At 37.1% G+C, this 22,125-nt stretch overlaps 1 protein-coding gene across 3 annotated transcripts in view; it reads right to left on the reverse strand.

Moving 5' to 3' along the window:
- Nucleotides 1-21,889, reverse strand: part of LOC132201788 (somatostatin receptor type 2-like) — an 83,463-nt gene extending 61,574 nt beyond the window's left edge. For all 3 annotated transcript variants that reach the window (XM_059628261.1, XM_059628260.1, XM_059628259.1), the window contains exon 1: nt 21,792-21,889. The gene's annotated coding sequence lies outside the window, so the exon portion shown is untranslated. The remainder of the gene's footprint in view (nt 1-21,791) is intronic.
- Nucleotides 21,890-22,125: the final 236 nt, after the last annotated feature.

A 22,125-nucleotide genomic window follows, 5' to 3' on the forward strand; every position in this document is an offset into this window, starting at 1 on the left:
TAAATCCCTGGTATTAGGTGAGTATCTAAGTCATGTGAAATTCTATGCATTTTTTTTTTTTATATATAAATTTCAGTGTGTCAATTTTTTTTTTATTTAAGTCAAGAATTTAATCACTAAAAACTTTCAGAAAATCAAAGTTTCGCAGTTCATGTCCTGATAGATATTTTTGCATAATAGTGGAATTTATTTTAGAATATGATATTTTTAAAAACAATTATCGACGCTAATTAACTTAAGAATTAAGTAAAGTAATTTTATTTTTATTTCTTGGGTAACGGCTGAAATTCAATATTTATATGAAATGCTTTTTTTTCTATTTGAATCATTGTTCAAAGTTAATTTTTGCAACTCTAGTCTTTATTAATTGAGTGTTTTAAAATGATCAAATTGCTATACTTTGTATTTTTACATTCTCAGCTTAAAGAAAATTACATTTTTCTCAGTTTGATTAACCGGTCAAGCTGGAAGGAAGGGGGTTGAAGCCCAAGTTGTTATCGAAGCTTATATGACGTATCCAGGAAACAAAAAGCGAAATCGTGCAAAAGCTTAAGAGAGAATTAGAAAAGCGGAGAGAGCAAGCGAGAGGGCTGCTGTCAAAGCGAGATGGTGCCAATTTATCACGGCCTGCCAAAATGATGCACGCAGAGGGCAAATCCGTTTGTAAATTCGCCCACTCTCGCTCCTTGTTTCTGCAACTTAATCCATCCATCCATCAGCCAGATAGCTGCGCTCTCTACTCCGTCTTATCAAACGCCGTCGCTTTAGCGAAAGAGCCCGTGGGTGACACGTGAATTTTCTCGGGGTGACGTGACAAATCGCGCCCATTCAACTTCAAACGCAGACACCCCTTAAATCACCTGCGAGCTTAGCCTCGCACTAATTTTTGCCATGCTCAAGCAGGCAAAAAAATAGTCCAATTAGATAGCACTTCAGAGCAGGCGCAAAAAAATGGTATAAAAAAAAACTCCGAGATTTTATTGAAGGGGAGGCAGATTGCAAAATGTTTCTCTCATATAGCACCACTTGAGATTTTATTTTGCATTTACAAAAGAATCTTCTATAAGAATCTCTCAAATAACCTTTTCTGACGATACAAAATCCATTCTGATTTGCTTTTCTGTGTATGGCATAATTGAGTTTTGATATAAAAAATTGTGACTTTTTCTCACAAGGTTTCATCTTTTTCACAAGAAACAGTCTGCAATTTTTTCATGCATCGTGGAAGATATTTTATGTTCTTGAGAAATCCAATTTCTGCTTGACGTTTAAGGGTGCAAACACTAATAAAATTTAAAACAAAAGTTAAAATCTTTGCTTTTTAATTAATTTTATTATTAAAAATATTCTATTTTTTGTATTCATTTATAAAATTAAAATATGCTAAGGCTCACGGTTAATAATTAATAAAAAATTTAAAAAATAATCACTTTGATATATTCATTTATTCTCGTAAATATAAATATCACAATTTTTATTTTGTATGCATGATTTTCTTATAAAGTAAGGAAGGCTAAAAGAAAAGCAATTTATAATTGAATAGCTGGAAACTAAAGTGAATATTTGCTTGCCATTTCCATTTCAATCTCATCGCGAATCGCGAAGCACGAGCATGGCTTTCAATAGATGAGAAAGGGAAGCAATATTAATAAAAAGTCTACCCAAACGTCAGGTGCCTGTCAGAACTTTTCACCAGACGGAGTTCCTGGAAAAGTTCTCATTGTCTTCAATATTTTCTACAAAAAATAAGACACGCGTGTGCTGTGCTCACAACGACGAAATTAAATTAAGGAGTTCAATTTATATTCCGACGCGCGATTTTCCGCGAAAACGATCGATTTCGTCGAGGCTCGCGTACAAGCAGGGAGGTCGTGTTTTCGGCCGAGTCTTTTCCGAGAAAACGAGGGGAAAAGTCCGCAGGCGACGCACAAACCAATAGCTAATTTGGCGATACGAGCGTTCCCTTGCCGGCAGCCACTTTATTTTGATGCCTTCTCGCTTTTTTATAATGGTAATGGGGCCTGGACGCTCGATTTACGACGCCTCCAGATAATATTTCATCGCGCCGTTTGATTCTCGCCAGCGTGATGGTGCACAATTCCATTTTCGCCTCGGTCCCCTCTTCATCACGACCCGCAGCCTATCAGCACCGTCCGTATTTATATTCCGCCGCACCGCAAGAATATAATTCTATTTAGTCAGAGAGATGCTAAACAAAACGGACTGCTGCTGCGCACCAATAAATATTTACGCCCGCGGAGAGTGCGGTTCCGCGAAGTGCTTGCGTTTGCTATTCAGCTCGAAATTCGGATTCGCCGAACGCCCGTTCTCTCTCTGATGATATGACAGCGGTTATTACTTAATTAAGCTGCCAAAGGTATTCATTAACAGGACAAATAATGCATAATATCCTTGGAACTTTTTTATCATCTCTGTCAGGGAGAGAGAGATTGGCAAAATAAGTGATTTTTCTATGGTGAAAAGTGCCCAAGACCTGTTACAATAATTTTTAAATTAATTGCTAAAATTTATTTATGCAAAAATTTATTCTTTTGGTGCTTTTTGACATAAAATTGTTTTTATGGATTTAAATATATCATTTAATATGAACTTAAGAATGAATTTTTATGTAAAAAGGAATAATAAGTTAATTCCTACCTCAAGTAACTTTTAAATAAATTCATTAAAAACGACATTTTAATTAAAGAACTTGAAATCATTGTGATGAAGAGTGCTAAACGAGTTTGCAGTACTTTCTGAATTCATTGGAAGGAATTGTTTAACAAAGTTCCTCATTAATTAAAAAGGCAGCTTAAATCCACACCTTCATTCTGAGAAATCCAATTTGACTCGAAAAGAGTAATAATAAATGCTCATTAACACAAGAAGTCGTTCTTCCACACCAAGGATTAGCTGTGCCGCCGCCTACGTCTCTCCTGAACACCGAATTTTTCGCCCGAGCTCCGCAATCCCGAGCTAATTAGCGGCTTGACGTTGGCCTTTGTGTAGATTTACGCAGCAGCACTCCGCGCTAATTACAAATTTGTTTGCGAAAGATTAGCCGACGCGTTGCGAGACAGTTACTGCACCGACTCTTGCTTACATACATTCATGCCTTTATATAAGCACACCCGACTGCACTAATCCGTCTCAAACATTCGCCAAGAAAATAATGTGCAGGCTCAAATCTCACTCGGTGAGCGGATTATTTTATTAAAATTTCCAGCTCGCCTCGCTTTCACCTTGTTAATAAACAAACATCCTTAAGACCCTGAGCATCCTTAGAATTTGGTTAATTGTTGATGCGGTGGCGAAAATGGTCTCGGGGATTTAGTGAAGGGGGTGTGCGAGGTGCACTTTGTTATTCCAGCTGCAGCGCGCGTCGTCGGTCGTTCACTCGGGGCGAAAACCCTGCAAATCCAGCAGCTGGAATCAATGAGCTTTGCGCTTGGCAGAGGAGAAAAATATGGAGCCGCGCGACAGATAGGTGAATGTTTTTGTAATCCAAGCTTTTATTGAAAATATTGCTCCACTAGTGCAGCTCAGAGAGAGCTTTGAATTCTCTTCAAGATCTCCGATTTCAACAAAAGAAGAAAAATATATAAGCAGAAGGCAAATATATATATTTTTTATATAAAACTATATTTTTTGCTCATTTTTCTAGATGCGAATCTTTTGCACACATGTTGGCATAAGTACCAGATGAGGACAACAAGCAGGCGAACGTTGGGAAAGTGAACACCGCAAGGTGCACCCAATTTCGCACCGCTTGTGTATTGTATGGCAAAGAGCGTTGCTTGCTTTTTATCCAGGGAGCAATGCTTTGCGTGCTGCCTCAATAGCTAGCCGTAGACCGAACAATGTGCCGCATGACAACAGGATCGAGTTTGCACAAATGAAAATGCCGACACAATCGTTTGCTTTTGAATTGGCTTGTTACATCTTGCACTTGGCGTACAGCGAAGCCATGCAAAGATTTTTCGCTAAAAAAAAACCAGCTACAGAGTCTGACGCCAAGGGAAAGAATTTTTGATTGGTCAGGAAGTAGCTATTTTTTTTTTTAACAAATCGCCGGCTTCTTTAATTTTGTTTTCGTCGGCAATAATATTTTTGCACTATCAAAACGCTAAAAAATCACTACTTTGAAAATAAGTACGTCAACAAGTATATCAACATATATATAGCAACAATAATGCGAAAATGCGATGAACTTATTTTTATTTCCTATCTAAATATTAAAAATATTTAATCTGAATTACACCACAATTTTTAGGAGTAATTACAAAGCAGGATTAGTAACAAAATAGCCATTTTTCCAGGCCGAGGAATATTTCGACGAAAGAATGATATGATCAGGACATGATGGTATAGAATTGTGTAGAATATTAAAATATATACTGGTTTTTTAATTAATGTGCATAAGTTGCACTTTTAATTATTATATTTCATTGTAATCATGAAAGTTAATTGCTGATAAATAAAAATGCTCAGTACAAAGTTGTGGTAATTTTTTTTAATATGAATTTAACCAATGTGATGTAATAATTGGACAAATAATCAAAAATATAATAATTTCAACGAAATTCAGACTAGAAATTAGAAATGAGAACACAAGCCATTTTTGAAAACATAATTTTATCAGTTTTGTGTGACTTTTTCCGATTTTTGAGAAATATAAGTGCACACAAAAAGAAAGCCGGTGCTGCACAAGTTGGGTCTGGGCCAAGGGTATGATTAAAAAGCGAGTCTGTTTGTGTTATTTATGTGATGAGAGAGGTCATTATGCCCGAATCTCTTCCTAACACATTTGTTCGCCGTGCGCACCTTGGCAGACGCTGGCATTTGCTTCTGATTTTCCACGTGGTTTGTGCGGCCAAGCTGGAGTTTGCCAAGAAAGTTTTCGAGCAAAACGATGCGACACGACAGCGAATTTCGCTCGAACAGCGAGAGTGAAGATTTCGAACTTTGCTAATTATGTCGCGAGGGAGAGACGCAAATAAATTCGGCGAAATTTGCTCTCGAGAGCAGAATCTCATTAGGTGGTGGCGGTCTCCGCTGCGAAGATGACACCGACAGACACGATCCGGTTTCCGCTTTTATTAAGAAGTGAAGCACGACCGAATAATTTTGATCCACTTCACCTCGAGGGACGTCGCTTGGGCGAGCGAGGATCGAATAATAAAATCAAGCTGGAGCCGGAAAGGGTGTCACTTACGACGGAAATCCACCTTTTCCACGGTATAATGAAAGCGGGCGACACTCTCTTTGCCACACAGGATTGTAATGGAAACAATAAGTCAGCCGAGCGAGTCACGTGTTCAGCATTGCCGCTGGAAAAGGTTAATTTCCTGCCGGCGCCCGAGTGAAACATCTCAATCCGCTACTCTCCTCAAGTGCAGCCACACGGTGCAAATGGCAGATGCACTTCATGTGTTTTATTTTTAATCAAACTTATGTACACACTCAAGAGTCACTCGTCGCCCACGCCGGTTTTTATTCGTCGCCATCTACTTTTGCCGGATGGCGAGAGTTAAAATGAGTTCCAAAGTTAAGATTGCTCTTTCCTCCTCTCTGTTTCTTTATTTATCATTTTCGTGACGGGGTTTTTGCGAAAAGCTGTCAGCCGACGAGGGATTCATCACTGAGTGAGACTTTTTGCAGCTTTCTGCTTTTAATTAAAACGTCGCTCTCTTCAAAACCTCCTCCAATTAGTTTTCTCTTTTATTAAAGTAGAGCAAAAGTGTAGCAAATTCGCCACTCAGCAGCAAATTAATTAAAAAATTTGCCAACGGCAAAGTCCACTTTTCTGTTTCTTTGTTTAAAATTAAAAAAAAGGTTCATTAACTATTTTATAATTTTCTTATGTCAATCAGATCGCGAAAATATTGAAGATTACTTAATTTCAAGCAATTCCATGATTAGGAACAAAGGAGAATAACAGTAATGAAAATGACTAGAAAATTTTTAAGCAAAACGTAATTATTCCAAGAAGAAGGTTCTCGATAAGCAAGCGGCTACCTGAAATTTAGAGGTTACTCGATGTATTTTTGAGAGATAACTTTAGAAAGCCAAAAACGTGGATCTAAAAGTTCAGAAAATCAAGATGTAATTGTTTATTTATTCTCCATTTAAAAAAATTAAAACATAATATTTTGATGTTAGTTTAAATAGCACAGCAATATATTATAAATTAAATTAATTAATCAATATTTTTAATTGAGCAATGCCAAATTTCTAAAACTTTTTTAAAAAAATATCAGCAGATGGACTAATCCACTTTTAAGGTGGAGTGCGAGGAAGCAGCTGGGACTTTGAAAAGTTGCAAACGAGAGAGTCGCGCTCAACTTGTTCTTTTCGGCGTCAGTTTTTGCACCTCGGAAAGTGCGATTGCGTTACGATTGAGCTTTTGTTGCCGCCACTAGCAGCAGCCGTGCCGGCTTTTGCGTTCTACTCTCTCTGTGCTGCTGCTTATCACGGTAAACTTTTATTTCAATAGGAAAACGCAGCAGCAGCTGCGAGTGAGTTTCTGTCGTGTCGTTATCAGAGTCGGCCGTAAGTATTTAGTACCAGGGCCCCTTTGAATGTAGCGACGGCGATTTTCCGTTGCTCGGATATGTATAAGCGAAGGGCCCGCATCTGGTGCGGATAGCACACGCGAATCCTGGTGAGATAGCGCGCAATTTCTCAACTTTGACAGCGGCTTTGTTGGTTAAATACGATTTTGGCCGACGCAAACCCCGTCTGCTGGAATTCCTGTTTGTGCTCTCTCGCAATTGCTTTCAATGGAAAAGTGACTCTGCGCATTCGACGGATCCTATCTTGTTGATCAGGCCTCCCGTTTTAAGCCGTTTAATCGCCTCTTCACATTCCTTATTTGGTATTCTTGTCTATTTATGTAATTTTCATTCCATCAAGTATGTTGAATAGGAGTGAAAAATCTTTTTGTTAATTAATTTTCAATTTGAGAATTACTCAGGCAAAAATTTGGGATTAAAGTATGAAGATCTGCAAAACTTTGCCGTCAACCAAGCGCACCGTGCTCTAAAAGACAATGTAATGAGCCAAGTCTCAAAGTTTGCAAACTCGAGTTCTTCAAAATTTGGATAATCGCTTCATTTTAGTCGCATATAATCTCATCATCTTCGGGCAATAAAAGTCGCAATTCTTATTTACCGAACGGAAAAGCGCTCCGAGCGAACAACATAAACTTTGTTGCTCGCGCGAGACTCTTTTAATTAAGGCTGTATGGAGAATATATAAGTCTAGCAAGCCGTGGAGATTTAGTGTACAGAAGTTCATATAGTAGAAGTTACGCGAGCCAAGTTTGCTGCCGAGCACCAAGTGCCCGCCGCGTATTTATGGGGCGGCCCGAGAGCCAACCTGCTTGCGGTCTCTCACAATAATATTCACGCCTTTATTAAAGTTTAATATCCCCCGTGAACACGCCGATGAGAAAATCGTTTCGTGCTCGCGCGATGAGTCGGCACAATTCGGGAGAATAAAAGTGTATGAGCCCAATTCTCAATAAGAGACCATGGGAATGGATTTTCTCTGGGTCGTGATTTTTTATAAATCCAATTTCAGCGACTGAGAGAAAAAGAATCAGATGGAATAGAAATGCAAATCTCAAATTGGAATCGCCAAATTTAGAGAGAAGTCAGGTTTTATAAAGATTTTTATTGCAGACACACGGTTATGACAAATAAAATAAAATTAAAATTGCTTGCAAGTTAATTTAAAAAATATTACGAATTATGAATAAATTAGTATATCATAAAAAAGTTAAAATTGTCGGTGAAAACGGCCTTATAAAATTGACAATTTAAAGCATATATGTCATTATTAAATTTAGGCTAAACACCTCCAGTATGTAATAATAACTGTTCAACGACTATTTATTTGTCTTCTTGTAACTTATTTCTATGTAAATTTTGATTATTCAATTGACTTTTAAAATAATGCCTTGAATTTTTATAGTTGATAATTATACTGAATGGAGGTCATACTTAAATTCACTTAAATTTAAAATGCAGTTGAAAAAGCAAAATAAAGTTGTATGTGGGAAACTTTGCAGGATATTCTTTAAGGGAAATAAATAAAAAAATTTATGTCATGCCAAAATGTTTTTATTAAGAGTATTTATTTTATTGCAAAAATGTCAATGTAAAAACGTTTGCTCTCTCATTAAATCCGGGACGGAAAGGTCATGTTTATTTTAAATGCCACGTGTGTGGTTAGTGAACTAAAAACTTTCCTTGTTTCTACGAATTAATTTGAATTCAAGCTTTGGTACAAATACAAAGTCGACGCTAGTGAAATTTTATTATATAATGCTAAAGGCGGAATGAGTTCACAGTGCAATGTGACACCATACAGAATAAAATATATCACGCAACTCCACTGGTGAATAAATATAATTCTCAAAAATGAAAAGTTCTCTGCGAATTTCACTGATTGCCTGCGCTCGCTGGTTGCAGAAATTTATTTTTCAAACTTCACTCACGTCGCATCCAATTAAGGCGGAACACTTTTATGTAAAAAGTATGTAAGCATGTCGCTAGAAATTAATGTAAATTGCGTTTGGCTTCAGAGGTGAGTGAAAAATATTCCCTTTTGGTGCTGCAAGCGCAACGAGCAGCTGTGTGTGATATTTTTTTGTTTTTATGTTTTGCAGGGAAATGAATGGAGCGCTTGCTGGAAATGGAGCAGACATCCATTATTTTGCGTAATCTATCGTCCATCAGGAGATCCATAATTCAGGCCGTGCATTATCGGTGTCATTAGTATTTAAATTCTGCGCACGACTGCACTTTGCGGACTGCAAAGCGATATTTGAAAACAAAGCCTCGACGGTCGCGCAAATGGTGTGCAATGCATTTAAAATGGGAACTTATTGCTTGGTAAGAATAAGAAAACTGTATTTTTCCTATTGCCTTTACAAATCCGACAAGCTAAAACGAATGATTTGACTTAAGTGCACTTTTAATATTAAAAAATTAATTTTTTTATTGATTTTTTAATTAAAATTGTCATTTTCTTTATTACCTCCACTCAAATTTATTTATTTAAAAAATCATTAAAAAAGTTTTAAAATGTTTGCAGTTTTATGAATAAAAAATGCTGCTCTTGAACATCAAATTTCAGCTTAAACTAGAAAATTTTTCTACAATTTTAATTTCAATTTTTGGCTTCTGTTGATGAAAAATAATAATACAAGTTTGTTTTTATTTCATCTGATTCTATTTGAATTACAATAATTTGTGAATTTTAAATTTAATTTTTAGTCTAAAATCTAATTGTACCTTGAAAGTCATACTCAATTAAGTTTTGAATAACATGTTCAAATTCTATAAAATTTGAGGATTTTTTATTTAAAATTTTCCAAACCACACGACAACAATTTAAATGAACTTTTATATCAAAGGTCGGATTTTACTATTTGAATCCAAAATACACCGTCTCCATGGAAGTTATTATGAATCGAGGGAGTTCTCATCCCAAACTTATTTGAAAACATGAGTCTGCCTGAAGAGGAAGTTCAATGTACGTTTGATGAGTTGCGCGGGAAAAACTTATTGATGAAAGTGTATAGGTATCGGATATCCAATTTAAAATTATAAGTTAGCTCACCTTTTGGCGAGAGTGCGTTCGAAAATAGACAGAGAGAGTGATGGCGGAGTGGGTGATCAATCAAAGGCTGATTAAATCTTTCAAGAAGATCATCCTTGTCAGCCTCATGCATTAAAGAACCTGACGGTCGCCGGTAATACACCAAAGTATCAACGTGGTGTGCTGCGGTCCATCGCTCATCTCTCTCATGTGTTGTTTATATCGTGCCTCTGTGAAAACACCGAGCCAGGGAATATCTCATCCCAGCACGCTGCAAGATTTGACTCATATCGATAATAAAAATGGAGTTACTATGCACATGCTTATTTTCAACACCTTGCGAATTTTTACGACAGGAAAATTGTTTGTTTGAAATGGGATTTCGCGAGAAAAGGCCGCGGATATTTTTGGCTGGCAAAGAAATATCAAATGAAAAAATTACATAAATCAAGAATGTTATGGCGCATTTGTGTGAGTGTCATAAATAGAAATTTTCTCGGAACCATAATATTAAATTTGTTTTGCAAAAGGTGTGAACTGAGTTCATTGTGTTTGCGCTTGCTTTTATTCTTGGCTCTCCAGGTAAACATTTTGCAAAAAGCAATTCTATCTAAAATTGCGCGTAAAATCAACAGGCTGTCCTGAAATAACCACTTTCCCAATACATCTCTCCGCGAAGCCTAAATTTGCAGAGGGTTTTTCGGTAGAGCTGGGTAAATATATCCCCCATTCCCTCTCTCTGGGCGTTTGTCTCCATCCCAGGGGGTTCCAACCAGACTGGCAAACTCGGCCGCAAGTGGAGAACGCAAATAAATAAAACCCAAAGACACACCGAGCTGAAAGAGTTCCATCAATCAAAGACAAAGCTCGAGAGAGACTGCAGCTCTTTCTCCACGTCCAATCATTTGTATTTTAATGAGCAGGCGCAGCCACCGTGGGAGCATCATTAATTTTGGACATTACAAATAAATGGAGGCTCGCCGCCGGCCAAATATCAATCACTTTTGCCCCGTTCAGTGCGGCGTCGTGATTGATGTGCGCGATAAAGGAGCAATTCCCCTTTGGCACTTAGCATACCTTACGGGACCAAATTAATTTCAGGCTGATTGCTCTAATCATTACAAAGAGAGCTGCAAACTTATTCACTGACCCAAAAAACTATTTTCGGTAATATTTATTTAATGCTGATTATTAGAGTTTTAAATTTAATAATTTTAAAATTAGAAATAAATATTACCATCTTCATTTGTTACCAAGTTTTAGCTTTAGCTGTAATTGTAAGTATGTCTTGAAAAATATATTTTTTATCCTTATCAAAAGAGAAAAAAAAACTATTAGAGAAAGCAAATTTTTAAGTCTACAAAAATTCCAATATGTATATTTTTACAGAAGGATCCGACATTTTGCTTTTCGTCCAAGAATTTTTTTCTGCTTTTCAATTAGTCGCGGCGCAAATGGGCCGGAATCGCGAGCACGACGCCGCCACAGGCGCGAGATAAGAGGGCGCGTGTGTTTCATCTGGCGGCCGTTTTGAGTGTACCGTGCCAGATAGGGCCCATAAAAATGAGTATTTGGAAAAAATGAGCTGTCCTTGACGAGAAACGCACACCAAGGGGCGACAGAACGCGCGTCAAGGGAATTAAAACTTGAAGACGTGAACCGAATTTTGACGGAACCGTCATTATTTCATTCCTCGGCCCAACTCGCTCACAGGGGAGACACTTTGCGGCGAACCAACTTCCCACAAATCTATGTCTGGGGAATTTCGCCTGGGCATGAACCGACTTGATTGCTTGCATTTTTTTTTGCAAGCTGTTGAAGTGATCAGTATAGATAGCAAAAGAGTATTATTTTTAATGCTGTAAACCACAACTGCAATTTCTAAAATATAAAATTATCAAAGCTGACAAAAAAATTTAAATTTTGGTCGGAACAAAGTCTTATCGGCCTGTGGTGATTTGTTTAAGCATGTTCTATTTTATAGGTCGCTCCTGAATAACGATCAAAACCCAATTTTTATTACATATTATTAATGAAAACATTAATTCAGGTTAAATATGGGGTGGTTAACATAAAAAAGTTTAAATTCCGTCTGAGCAGAATGGTATACTTGTCAGATGGTGAGGCAATGGGTGGTCGCTGATTTCAATCGGATAGAATAAAACTGCTTTTAAAAAACACTGTCCGTCACAAGCTCGATTGCGTCTTGTAGTTGAAGCATATGATCTTTAGTGAGGCGTGCAGAGAGCAATGGAGAAGCAGTAACATGGTGCAGTCCGACATTATATTCAATGGACAGGATAACATAATATTGTTTTACAATCAGTCCACTACGACATGACATCTCTGATGTACTGAATTGCGCATTATAAACATTACTGGAGATAAATGAAAAAGCAGATCTTTGCACCGTATTTCAACATTTAACGTTCCATTCGCTTTTATTTAATTATCTATTCGTTTTTGCGCTTGAATTGAAATTTCTCGTAAAATGATATTGAGTTCTCAGAAAAGGGATTTTCCTTTTTACGCTTTATTATGTGATTTGAAATTTACGGTTAATTAGGTTCGATGCAACAATATCAGTTATTTTTCCACTGTGCACACAAACAGAGTTACAATCACGGTAGGAATTTCTACGAGAAACTTTATAGAATTGTAAAAAAGTACAAATGTACGTAGTGTTTGCGTAAAAAACTGCACTTCAGTGAATGGTCTGGTAAAGAGCGCATAAAACATCTTTCATGTTTTTCTCTGGCGGCCCTTCGCAACTTCTCGCGCACTTACGTACTTACTTAAACTATGCGTGGGCAGAGATGTATTAAGCGCTGCCGGCGGAGCAGCACTTTGATACATTATTCAAGCATGGATTCCTCTCTAGCCGCCAGCCGAGAGAGAGTTAAAAGGGTGCGAACGCGTTTGTTTTAAATGGATGCTTGCGAGCGAGAGAGTGGCAGGCACACGCGGATTAATTCATTTCGGTGGAAGCTGAGCATCGCATCTCTCGAGAAATGAGTGTTTAATAGTTGGCGCAGAGAGTGAGATCAAAAACTCGTCGTACAAAGTTTTTTTGCCTCACACTTTTCATTTCTCGCAGATTCGCGACGGGGCTCCAAGCCGGAATGCGCCTAAAAAGCTCCCGGAGCTTTTTGCTTGCTCGTGTTTGTCACTTCCTAACGGGCAGCTAATTTATAACTCGCGAAATATGTGTCACGAATTTCGCAGCTGAGTAGATGGTTATAATCAGTTTTACAGAACTCAATCTTTCCAAAATAAAAATTTATTTTAATGCATATCATGTTTATTACTAAATAAAATTTTAATTAAATTTTAAAATGTTTAAAATGTTGTTAAATATTAAAAAGCAGTATTTGTAATAAGAAATCTAGGAAGATTAATTTGCAAGATATTATTTTTGCAAAATCCAGGATTATAATTGACAACATTTCTTAGAATCTCATTCACAAGAATAAGCCATTAATCCGCACCGTTGCTGCGGCTTAATAAAGGGCCGTTCGCCAGTCCATCAATTTGAGAGGCAGTTTGCTCTAATCACAGATTAGGCAAGAGCAGCTCGTCGGGTTGCATAATTACGGGTGCGGTTGCAGATGACGGCATAAGAAAGTCTTTTACCCTCGCCTCGGAAGACGTACCAACGGGGTGGTTGACTCGAGCGAGTTGGTCTCTCTCTCTCTTTCACCAGCGCTCCTCTCCAGTGCACAAAGAAGGCGGCGCGCAGCTCATTTAGCCATCAATGCTGCTGCTGGGACTTAATTGAACTGTCTGTGAGATGGAACACACACACACACACACTCGCCCAGTTCCTCCGCTCTGCATATAATCGTGAATGCAGCCGAGCGGCTCGGTTTCAGCAGCAGCCCCCTGCTGTCTTCAATTGGAGCAGCGCATTTCTCTGCGATGCTGATTTCGATTTGTAAAACAGTCCAGACTCTCATTTCGAATGATGTTCGCCGGGACGTTCTGCGTATAATGAAAAGAGCGTGATGCGAATGGAGAAGAAAATTATTAAGGTTGATTCAATCTTGTATTTTTTGCCTCTGGATAACAAAGAGCACGTGTTGAAGATCAATTTGAATTAATTAGTGGTTTGATCAGTAAGTTTATCAAGGAAAGAGTTGTCTCAAATTGAGTGATGGGTAATCTAAACAAAAATAATTATGGCAAGTATTCAATTTCCAATTTCCATATAAATAAAAAAACCTATTATGTAATTTAAAATATATTTTAAAATATTAGAACTTATATCCTAGAAATTTATTTACTAAAAACAAAGTTTTTTTTGAAGAGATACTATGATTTTTGGACTTTGTTTATATTTGTGTCATTTGTGAAGTTAATTAATACTGAATATAATTTTTTTTTTCAAAACTTTAAGCAAAAAAATAAAACTATATAAATTAAAAATTAGAGATCAACAATGATAACCATTAAAAATTTAATAAAAATAAGATGACAAAAAATGCATAAATGTGCTAATGGTTTTTGAGTGTAATTAATCCATAATTTGATGTTCCTATTAATTATTAGGTAACTAGCGGCTTCTGCATCTTATTAGATGTTTTTTTTACCGTTTATAAATTAACCAAATAATAAAATTTATGAAAAATTGTATTTATAATTAATCGTGACTCTCAATTTTACTTCTTACAATACAACGTTCAAGATTTATACATTATCCTGAGCTAGTCTCGATGCAAGTTAAATTTTTCTGTCCTTGTCAGTGCCAGGCAAATCTTCTAAACTGCAAAGTCTCGGCGGCACTTTCCTTTTCCTCCTCAAAGTGTCACCGGCGCCGAAAGTCTCTGAGAAGCAAACACTCATCTGCGGGCGGAGAACGGAACCGAGGGGCGAACTTATGTTGAATAACTTTCCACTCGAGTGGTCATCGAACGGCTCGGAAGTCTCGGAACGTCGGCGTCTGCGAGTAGATAAATGCACAGGCATAATGATGGCATAGTTAGCCGCCTTATTGACACAAACAGCCAACAGAGTTTGTTATTGTGAGAGCGAGAGCTGGTGCAATTTGTTGTTTGCCGTTTGATGAATGACCTGCCCAGACGTCCTCGAGTTTTGAACCCTGCTCTGCCGCAGTCCCGGGGGCGATTTTTATGAACGTGTTTGACAGCGACGCGGGAAGGCAACCACCATATTTCAGCCGTCGACTTTTGTGGCTAAACTCAAACTGCATCTGATCGCGAATCGGGAACGCGCGTTTTATTGTGTTGCCACTCGTGTACATGCACAAAACGTATGCGCTTATAAATCGTGATGCTGCCGCAGTCAGCTTGCTGTTGTTACAGGATGATATAATTTTACACATTCTGAACTTAACCGAGGCTTGCAGATAATGTTTCATGACGGATCTGGCGCGGTCTGGTTTTTGCCAGGCAGCGAAACTCTACATCTCGTTGCTTGGGCAAACGGGATTGTATTCCTTCGGGACAGACGTGAAATTGTATTAAATAATTTTATAAAAGTCACAAAAAAATTCAAATGATGTAAATCAGAAAAAAGATAAAAAAAAAATTATTGGTTGACCAATGCTGGTGGGCTTTTCTTTGTATAGGGTATATTATAGTCAGTCGGTTACAAATTTTATGAAACCCGGATAAATTATCTTATTTCTTCATACAAACTTATGCTAATTATAATTGTTTCACAATGGAAAAAATAAAATTTAAAAAGCTCTTATATTATAATTTTACGATATCAATCTCTAACAAAGAGATGTTTGTTTTGATAATACAGGATTTATTGGCAATCTTTCCATTTAGTAATAAATTAATATATTCCTCAGCTATTGTTATTGTCTTTCTTTGAAGTTAACTGATTTTCTATTTAAAAAATTAATTTTATTTAAAAAAATAATAACAATGTAATGAAAAAATAGAAAAGAAATTGATTTTCTGCTTCAAACACAATTGCATTTGTTACTCCTACGGCTGGATTTCAATTCTAGCCACTTGTTATGCAAACATCAGATCAAAAAGCTCATTGTGACTTGATTGGTTTTTCCACCGTACCAATTGAATAAAAACGGCGCTCAACAAGCTGGTATACAATCATTCTTTTGCAAGATAATTTCCGCATGCATCCAATTGAACATTGTTTTGATACGCCATTTGCAAAAATCAATTAAGCCGGTGGCCTGCAATAATTGTCTTCTACAGCTGCACACCAGACCGACTCCAATTGACCTTTCGCAGACTCAATTGAACCTTATAATGCCGTAATATTTACTCGCTTCTGTGATTCTCAAAGAGCGTTTTAATGATTCGATATTGAAATTCTTTGAAGTGCGTGAGATTTTCCACCTCGATAAAGGCGAAACCAATTAATTGGCACAGCCCATGAAAACCACCAAATTTGATACAAGAAAGGTACACCACTCTACAAAACTTAATTAAACCGTTCTCAGAACTGTTGACGCCGAGACGCCGAATTTCTCGCTCGTGTAACCCTCAAAGCGGTGCTCGGCTGCCTATGTAGAAAATCGACATTTTCCGTACAATCAGCCATTTTCAATGAAGAGTGCAAACTTTTCGCCAAAGTTTGCCGTCTTCATGAATAAATTTAACAATTTTGTGGGGAAAACTTCGGAGGTTTATTGAAAAAGCAACCCGGCTTATTCGCCGAAAAAGTGTGGCCTGGTGCGCGTAATCACCCTGCGGTCGGACGGATAATCAGCGGCGGCGTGGGTGGGACACGCTCCGAGGGCAAATTATACTTTAGAGCTGCTCTTCGTTTGCAAATTAAGTGCTCGGAGGAGGTTGGAATCATAATACACACGCACGCGGATATTAATATACTGAAGCAGCCTGGTGCTGCAGGAGAGGATCAGATTTCACAACTTGCTGCCTAATTAACAACCAACTTCACTCTCGCTCGCCCCCTGTCACAAGCAACCGTTTTTGCAAGTGACTGAAATTAATTACTCGCTCACCTGAAAGACGTGTAAATGCATGTAAATTTGATATTTTGTCATTGTAATATATGATAAAACTTTTACAGAACAAGGAAAATTCTCATCATGAGAAATGTGCGCTATAATTATTGTTTTTGTCAAGGTGGAAACTTGATGATGCTTCACTTCAACTTGTTGACGCCAAAAATACTTTCTTCATTATAATTACGTAAATTAGTTTCACATGGAATAAAATTCTTGTTTCAAAAGCTAGCATTATGTTTGGATTTTATATAAATCACCTCAAAGAATCTTGTGCTGATCGCTGACGGCAAAAGATTTAACATTAATTAATAATAATAATTTTCAGAATACATTGCTATACTCTTTACAAATGATTGTACTATGTATTTATTTTAATAGTAATACTTTCAGATTAAGAATTATATTATTTAATTTATAATACTTATTTAAGATTTAATTCGTCTGTATTTTTCTTTATTTCAACAATAATAATTTGTTGTACCGCAAGTATTTGTAGCAACGAGAGTATTTTATCAAATAAATTATAATGCTCATTATACATTTTTTTTTTACAGATCAGATAACAAAACACAACTCTAGAAAAAATCAACCCCGAGAAAAATTTGAGTCAATGCCACTGCATGACTTCTTCGAATATCCGAGGCTCCTCGGCAGCCTATAATTTCGCCTCGCCGCAGCAATTTGGTTACATCTTTTTACAGTGGAGGCGCATAATGAATGCCTAATGCGGCGGAGAGACACACTACTTGCACAAACACATACATACATACAGCCGAAGCGTGTATAAATCCATAAATTAGCCTCTGACGATTGAGACCCAACGAGAAGGCCATAAGAAACACTCACGCCACCGCTTCGGTTCCGCACTAATGGCAAAGGTGTAATTTACGGTGCGCTGCGTATATTTCATTCGGCTAATTCCTCCTCGACAGATAAATATCTAGAGTGGCAATTTGTATGGAAGTGCTCTCGCATTCATTGTTGGTCGTGTGTGTTTCTCTCCGCCCGCGCGTATCTCGCGATCTTGGCGATTTCCATACCAAACGCGGGCACAGATACGGAACCGCCATAATTTGTTTGCGGAATGACTCATTGTGAGATGAGCAGGGCTTTGTTTTTGCAGAAATGTTACGATCTTGCGCGTATTATTATTGTGCTTTTATAATTTGCTCCGTCCATTGTTATGCCAGAAGGGCGGAACGCTTTTAGCATAGATCAAGAAAATAAAGAGCTTGTGCGTTATAAGAAGATAAACCAGACCACCTTATCTCATCTGCATGATTTTATGAAAATCATGCATTTTTTTTTTACCTTTAATTAACAACAACCAGTTTATTTGATTTTGTATACATTTCTCTCATACTCATGGAAAAAATCACATTTTTTTTTGTAAGTTTAGTAGCAGGTGCTTCAATTAATGAGGTATGTTTTTAGTTGAATTTCTAGTCCAGATTGTAGATTTCAAAGTGTGAACAAGGCATTCCGACTTAGTTCCATCTTGGGCGAATTCAGCTCGCAACAATTAAAATACCCGCCGGTCTTTTTATGACCTGCAACACGGCGCGCATACCTTATTTCCACACAAATTCTTCTGCACGATTGTACAATGTAAAAATAGTCCATACCTTTCTGTATACAGAGCAGCTTGACCCAGCACATGGCAAATATATACAAGAGAGACTCCGCGCTCTGATCATGCAAGAATGTTTGAGTAACTCAAACAATAGAAATAAGAACTTGTTAAGGTCGCCGTTTTGCTGGCAAAGAAAAAGTTTTTTGCTCGTTCTCCATTCAGGAGCAGAGTCTTCTCATCTTTATTCTTTTGATCAGCGACCTTTGTTGAAATTCAATAAACGTTTTCTAGTTCTTGAGCGCAGTTTTTTTCCCTTTTGTGTGAGAAAAATGATATTTGCATTATAAACTCAATAATATATTCTGAAGATGAAGTGCGTGTCAGAAACCGTCAACTTTTAAATTTATTTAGTTTTGATTGATATTTATTGAGCTCTTTATTTGCCACAAATAATTATTGCGCTTTTCAGCAAGAATTTTTCACTTCACATTATCTGGAAGGAAGCTCAAAGGCGGCATCAGTAGGTAACAAATTTTTCTGCTTGAAGTTTGATCTAAAAAATTTAGTAGCAATTCTGTTGTTTAGGCAGTTTTATTAGCGCAGTGGCTGCTATGCTGAAATAAGGATTAATACAGCAATAATGCAATAAACATTCGCAATATTATTCTCTACCTGCAGCAGTATTTTTTGAAATTAAAGTATAGCTTTATTCAAATAATGATATATTTTTCCCATATCTGACTCTCTCTTTCAGTGGTGCTGATGAATTTTTGCATAACTTCATCTTATCGTATGAACAATGAAACACAAAAATTGAAAATTGATATTTTCAGTGAAAATTAATTTGTATCAACCACATGGAGCCAAATTGAAATTTTGTTATTCGATCTGAAGCCAAAAACACAAATTTCGCAGTGATATCTGATATGAATAAAACATATCAGCAATGAAATTTTTGTCTTCTTCATTTATATTTTCTGCTTTTCCTTTTAGAGCTTTGAAAGCCACTTTTATTTTCATACAATTACAATATGTTGAAGACTGTAGATGAAAATTATAATTATCATAATTTAACCACTAGACATGTTTCTGCATTAATTTTTCTCTCGTTAAAATATAATTTTTCTGTTGCGCAAGAGTTTTATCAATTATCTCACAAGTGAATTATAACGATATTGTCTTTGGAAAAAATACTTTCTATTTTGATATGATTTTTATTATACATAAAGAAATACGATTTCTTGAGATTTTAATGTGGGTACGCATGCAAAATGTACCAAACTTCCTGTTTTGACGCGAGTACAAAAAGAAAAATGAGTACTTCTTGCGTCCATTCATAAAAGAGCCGCACCCTTGTTTATTTGCATGGGTAAGTGGGTCGCGAGCTGCAGAAGAAGACGAGATGATGCTTTACTTATTTGCCCTGAGAGTTGACTAATTTTTCTTCGTCTTCCCTAACGGCGTGCCGAGAGCTTTTTGCCTGAGCAAACACACACGGTCATTTAAGAGAGCAACTAACTCGGGCCGCAGCACCCTTGGCTGTTGACACTCACAATATTATAATGTGTATGCAAGAGAGTCAGTCAGTTTAAAGCAAAACACACTCGGGCCCATACATAACACATTCTCAGCATTCGTCTATTAATAGGCGCGGCCGCGTGCGGGCGCGAAATGTGCACGAGTGTGTGAATGTGTGCCGCTTGTTTTTCAATTAAACGAATGTGCCTGTGCGAGTGTACACACATAATTCTCTCCAATGCTACATTTAGCGCTCGCCAACTGGACAATTTTCACATCAATCCTCTCGCGGCCTGTCAGAGAAAAACAAACCGCGCGCGAGCGACGAGTTCTCTCGCGGCTCGACAAACAGTCGTGAGAAGAATTCGTTTGCCACTCCGCGCATTTTGATTTAATAGTTTATTTTACGTCACACTCAAAGTCGCCGACTTATGTTCGCTTGGAAAGCAGTTCTGTACATGATCAAGCCGTGCTTTAAATATTCAAATATGCGTTTTATTAAAATTACCATACAAATTTTACTCAATTAGATTTATAAAGTAATTTTCATATATTTCTTTTTAAAATAAGAATTTTCAATGTCATATACTTTTTAAAATTTATTATAATAGAATACAAGTCAAGTTTTTTAAGCGAAATACTTTTTCTAATTTTGTTTCTTAAAATCCAAGTATATCAAAATATTAAAAAAATTATATCTGGTTTATTTTGATTTACTCTGATTGTAATTTAGAGAACCCCATCGATAGAAATACATTTTGAAACACTAACTCTTCTCACTGGATCGTCTGAATATTTAGGCCTACAATCTTCAAGTGCTGTTAATTAAGCAGTTGATGATCAAAATGAATGACAAAAATGATAATCATAACATTGAAGTATCTTTGTTATTTAAATTCCCATTTGATAATTAGAAATTAATTTAGCAAGTAAATAATAAATATGACATTCTTTTTTTCCTTCCCTATTCATATTTTTTATCCCTTCTCTCACTATGTAATTATTTGAACCCACTATTCTTCTCACTTCTTTTTCTCTTTTGTAATTAATTCAGAATAATGAGTTTATTAAAAGCTCTCAGTTTAGTTGTAAGCCCTTTTTTCTCTTTTTTCCAATTTAAATTTTTGTATATTGAACGAGAATAATATGTAATAATAATAATTTTTGAAAATGATAAATTTCAAATTTTAATACAAATTTACAACTTAATATTAAATCATTCTAAAATTTAATTTAATGTTTTTTTATTTAAACTTTTTGTCATTAGAGCAGTTTCAAGTTGCTCTGCATAATCTATGTTTACAAAGTTCATCCGTACCGATACAAACTCTGAACTTTGGCATCTAGTTTACAATTAATTTCTGTAATTAGCGATATCGTGGGTATGGAAACTGGGAGGTTGAACTTGTGTCGGCAGACGTCGGCGATGCCGTGTGTCACGCTATAATGAGGTCAATTATCAAGCGCAATTACACACATTATCAGTTTACAACATAGGAGTTAGTTCGCCGCGGCCAGTGTGTTTTTCTCGCGCCCTCGTCGCCGCATTAACGCACATAAACATGCATAACTCATCTCCAAACGACTATTTTAGCACTAAAGGGACGTCCTCATCCTCGAGGTTGGCACGTTTGCGAGTTCAAAAAACCGGCAGTGACGATAAAACAGGTGGACGTTGCTTTGTTAAAATTTAATTGCCGTGACCTGGAAAAGTCCGGTGTAATTTTTTTACCTGCAGATAAAGTTTATCAGCAGAAACACAGCCGGCTGCATTTTTCACACAGAAAAAAGGCATGAATGTTTAGAATTGACTATAATAAAGTGGAAATTAAAATAAAAATATCCCTGAAATTTGACCAGTTGATAAAATTTCACGTATTGTAGGAAGACTTTTTGTGCCATTTTAAGAAACAGTGCATAAATGCAGTTCTGCCAACCCGAAAAACGTAGTCTGGAATATATACACAACTCTTTTTGTGAAGGTGATCAAATTATATGGAAAGGCATTTCGCAAGTTCAACAACATTTCGCGGAATCACGTCCCGCGCCTGCATTCCTGGTCGACGTCGAAGCGGCTCATTAAGCGGCCCGAAATTAGGGTCAGGGGTCGAGGTCACCTACCTTTGACGGTGAAGTGGCGTGGCCGGTGTGTTGTGGGTGTGCGCTCGAATGCAGCTGCTGTGCTCGGGAGCGGATCTGGCCGCAGACTGAGAGACGAGCCAAGACATGGGCCCAACTCGCGGACTCCTCGCCTCCTCCGACCACCAGTGGGGAGGCGTCTGCGCGTCGCCCCCGCGCTGCTGCCGGCGGTACCCTCACCTGAAAAATCAGGTCTCAATAAATTGAAAACTGTTGCACAGTTACAAAATTTATAAATAAATTAAGTTACTTCAATTTCAAAATAATATTTTGTAGTTGTTATAAAATACCACAGGATACAAAAAAAAAATTAAAA

The sequence above is a fragment of the Neocloeon triangulifer genome, unplaced genomic scaffold, assembly GCF_031216515.1.
Source record: "Neocloeon triangulifer isolate White Clay Creek 2 clone unplaced genomic scaffold, ASM3121651v1 ptg000014l, whole genome shotgun sequence".
NCBI classification, from domain to species: Eukaryota; Metazoa; Arthropoda; class Insecta; order Ephemeroptera; family Baetidae; genus Neocloeon; species Neocloeon triangulifer.